Raw genomic sequence first — 4,392 nt, 5'->3', positions numbered from 1 at the left:
AATAAGTGCATGTGTGTGTGAATGGTGGTAGCTAGGGTGAATTATGATGAATGCATGTGGAATAAAGATGGAGAAGGTGGTGTAATGATGAAGTAATGGCTGAAAATGCAAGGGGGAGTGCAAGGCACGGCAATGGGTGTTTCTTGATGGTTTTGGGGTTGTGATGCATGTGAATGCATGTGGCTAAGGGTTGTTGATTGGGCTAGAGGTTTTGCATGGCTCAAAGGATTGTTTGATTGGGCTAGGCCCTTTGTTTTATGTCCAAAGTGCATACAAGGCTTTCAAATTCGTCCAACACTTTGGCTCCAAGCATATGCTATCCATTCCAAGCCCAATTTTGCTCCAAAATGCTCCAAAATGCATCTTTTTGCTTCCTTAGCCATATGAACCTAAAAACACACGAAAATGGCTTAAACTACTAAAACAGCTATGAATTAACAACATAGATGCACGAAAACAAGCTAAGTAAGTCGCCTAAATATGCTCCTATCAGTGAGCTATACGACTTGATCAATATCTCATCACATATCTCATCAATCAATGCTAGCATATAAGTCGGAGTCACCTATAGTGACCTGTACGACTTATCCATAGCTCATCAAACATGCCTGCACACGAGTCGGAACCACCTCTAGTGGTCTGTACGAGATGATTGGGTGTAAATAAATACGCTCAAGTGCTACGATCACGTAAAGACTGTGCGAATAATCGTGGGTCACCTACGAGTTGGAACCACCTATAGTGGTCTGTACCACAGAACTGTGCACCTACATTGGATCTAAGGTGAGCGTAAGCGTAAGGTGCATGAGGTGAATATCACGTGAAGGACTGTGCCCTGGCCACGGGCGGGAGCATTAACACTAGGGTGCAGGATTATGAGTTCTCAATGCATCTCAATATAACATGTACAACTCATGGGCAACCAGTACGACAATGTCAGAGTTGCCTAAAACTTACATGTAGTCATGCCATAACTCCATCATTTCAACTAATACCATAAACTCACCTGGACTTACCTGTGCATCCTGCGTTCACTTTACACTTCAGAGCGTTCATCTTTAATTATGTTCAAGTAACATTCATATGGATATACTAGAATGTAAATCTGAAATTCAACCATATCATAATATTTCCTAATATAAACATATATACAAATGGCATAATATTCGTAAGCTGTAACACCCCACTCCCAAACTATTTACCTTTGAAAAATAATTATCGGTGATAAGCCCAACTAAACACTAGTTAAATTAACTATCATTCTTAACTATTTTTCACTTCAATATTACGATTCTTCACACATTAATTTATAACCAACATTTAACCACCAATAAATAAGGTTAAATCTCACATTTTCCATCAACTTCCTTCACATTGCTCAATTCCCCAAACAAGGCTTTTATCTTGATTATTTAATCTCCTTTATTGTATGGTTGCATCTAACGTCTCATTAGATTGAATACGTACCCTAAATAGGGATCAAGCCAATAGTAGTTCACAATTATTTGTAGGTAACATGTATAAATCAATTTAGAAGCGTTTGTGGAACAATCAATTATATACATATGATAAAAAGGGAAAAGACCCACTCACCTGGAGTCCACGCTATGATTCTCTAGCACACACATTGAGGAGTCCGAACGATTGATGCCTAGAAAAATTATCGAATTATATCTAAGAACTCTTATCAATGGAATACATAATTCTCATAAAGTACATCCTTAAGGACATTCTAAAATAGTTTGAGGCCCATTGATCACAAGTGATGCGTGATTTATACGCACACAAATTAAACCCTTTTTATCAATTGTAGTAAGTATGTAAGTAGGGATCGTTCTGGACCAGGGATTAGGAGGGATTGTTAATCACTTGGATTTGACTCAAAAACGTAAAAACACAATATAAAACACTAAACTAGACTCAAAGAATGTAAAACTAAACACTAAAACACTAAAACAAACCAAAAGACTCAAAACAGCACCAAAACACTCAAAACTGCCTTAAAAACACAATCTGGGTAGTTTTGAGCACTTTGACTACTTTGGACGAAATTGGGTAATAAATTGATTCAAAACACTTAGAAACACAAACTAAGACACTTTCTAACTAAATTGGACACTAAAGTAAAGGGGGATTGAGGTTTTGACGAATTTGAAACAAAACTTAAAACTTTGTAAAATTAGAACAGATTGTAAAAACGAATTTGATGGAATGGAATGGATGGGAAGCTAGCTAAGGGGTTCATCTCCACACATGTTATACTTGCATATAAAACGATTTCCAATTGCTTTTCAATAAACCATGAATTCTCAACGCCCCAGATTAACCGTGAATTGCACTAATTAACCCTCAGATTTTCCTAACGTTATTGAATTGGATGATTGCATACGACAACCCAAAACATTCCCCACAAGTTCCCTATATGAATTGCATAATAGAGATACAAGCAAGAATCATTAAGTTCTTTGAAAACCATAAGCATTGACGAAGCACTCGTTACTATGAATTGCATGAAACTTATGCCAAGAATTTACTTAACGCAATTGAGATCATCAACTTTTACTGCTTGTGAATATAATTCCATAACGATTAGGTGAAATTTCCTTATATCCTAGCATCCAATTTATGCATGATAATTAAGCGTGCACTCTCAACCAACACACACAAATCAATGTAATTCACATAGATAAGTAAATTGAATTCACAACTTATGAAACGCAATTAGAAGTAATCAAATCATATCGCAAGCATAAACATGTATTTCGAATCCCCCTTAGCCAAGGGGGGGGGGTTTAGTTCCTCATACGTACAAGACAAAGATAAGTAAATTTAACCATTGAAATCAAGGAAAAGGAAACACCTAAAAATTCCCAACAACTCAAACTTGAATTGTATGAACGTTTAGGCCCTCTTCTCCTCCTCTTTGTTGCAGCACAAGGTCTAAGGACAGGTTTAGGGCCTTAGGTGTATGGATGCATGGTTATGGAAGGATGTAGTGTTTAGGGGAAGGGGATGGTGCAGCAAAGCTTAAAACTAAGGAGAAAGGTGTTTGGTGGCTGTGGCAAGGGTGTGGAGAGGTTTGGACGAATTTCTGGAATGAATGAATGTGTAAAAGAGGTGGTGATCTGATCTAGGGGTTAATATGAGTATATATGGCACTTAAAACCCTAGGGTAATAGATATGGACTTGAATTAATTAATGGGAGAGCATGGGAGTGACAGCTAGGGTGAATGATTAAAGGATGGGAGTGCATGTGGCTGCAATGGATTAAAGGATGGGAGTGCATGTGGCTGCAATGGATTAAAGAATGGGAGTGCATGTGGCTGCAATGGATTAAAGGATGGGAGTGCATGTGGCTGCAATGGATTAAAGAATGGGAGTGCATATGGTTGCAATGGATTAAAGAATGGGAGTGCATGTGGTTATAATGGATTAAAGGATGGGAGTGCATGTATGTAGGGTGCGGCTATGGTGGGAAATTTTGGGCAGAAAATATCCTAAGGTTTATTACATAATTTAGGAAAGGATTGGACCCCCAAATCCCTAAGGAAAAGGAGATATGAAATCAGAAATCAAAGGAAAAAGGGAAAGTAACTTGCGGCATTGAATTGTAAGAAAGGGAATGTGTTTTAAGGCTGAAATTAGGGAAGGATTTAGGATAGAAAAAGTATGTAAAGTGTGGCTGAGATTAAGGTAAAAAGGAATGTAGTTTAATGACATAGAATAGGCAACAAAGACCTCTCTTGCACGGCAAGGAAGGGAACCACTTATGGAAGGCCACGGCAAGGCAATTAGGTTGCAAGGAAAACTTGATTTGTGTTCTAAAATGCATAGGAGTCTTCAATGTTGCTCAAACATAAGATCTTTAGGTCTTCAATTTCGTCCATTCCTTTTGCTCCAAACATAAGCTATCCATTCCAGTCCAATTTTGCTCCAAAATGCACCAAAATGCATCTTTTTGCTTCCTTAGCCATATGAACCTAAAAACACACGAAAATGGCTTAAACGACTAAAACAACTATGAATTAACAATATAAATGCACGAAAAAAGCTAAGTAAGTCGCCTAAATATGCTCCTATCAAATTCCCCCACACTTAGCTTTTGCTAGTCCTCGAGCAAAACAAAACGAAAGAAACTAAAAACAAACCAAAACACATTCTAAACCTTCCAACATGTATCTCAGGGATTTCAAACGAACATGACACAATATAGAACATCATTCCCACGACATTTAGCTTACTTTACACTTCAACAAACACTTAATCATAGTTACCACTTATTATTTCACATTTAATCAATTAAAACAACATTTTGAATGTAGTAACATGCCTTAGAGAATTCCCTCAATTCCTTACTAGAATGCACTCAATTTTCACACAGATTTTCTAAC

The sequence above is a fragment of a genome, unplaced genomic scaffold (genome assembly GCF_019419815.1).
Source record: "Pyrus x bretschneideri cultivar Hongxiangsu unplaced genomic scaffold, Pyrus_bretschneideri_v1 Contig233, whole genome shotgun sequence".
Lineage (NCBI taxonomy): Eukaryota > Viridiplantae > Streptophyta > Magnoliopsida > Rosales > Rosaceae > Pyrus > Pyrus x bretschneideri.
Note: the sequence above shows the minus strand (reverse complement) of the source record.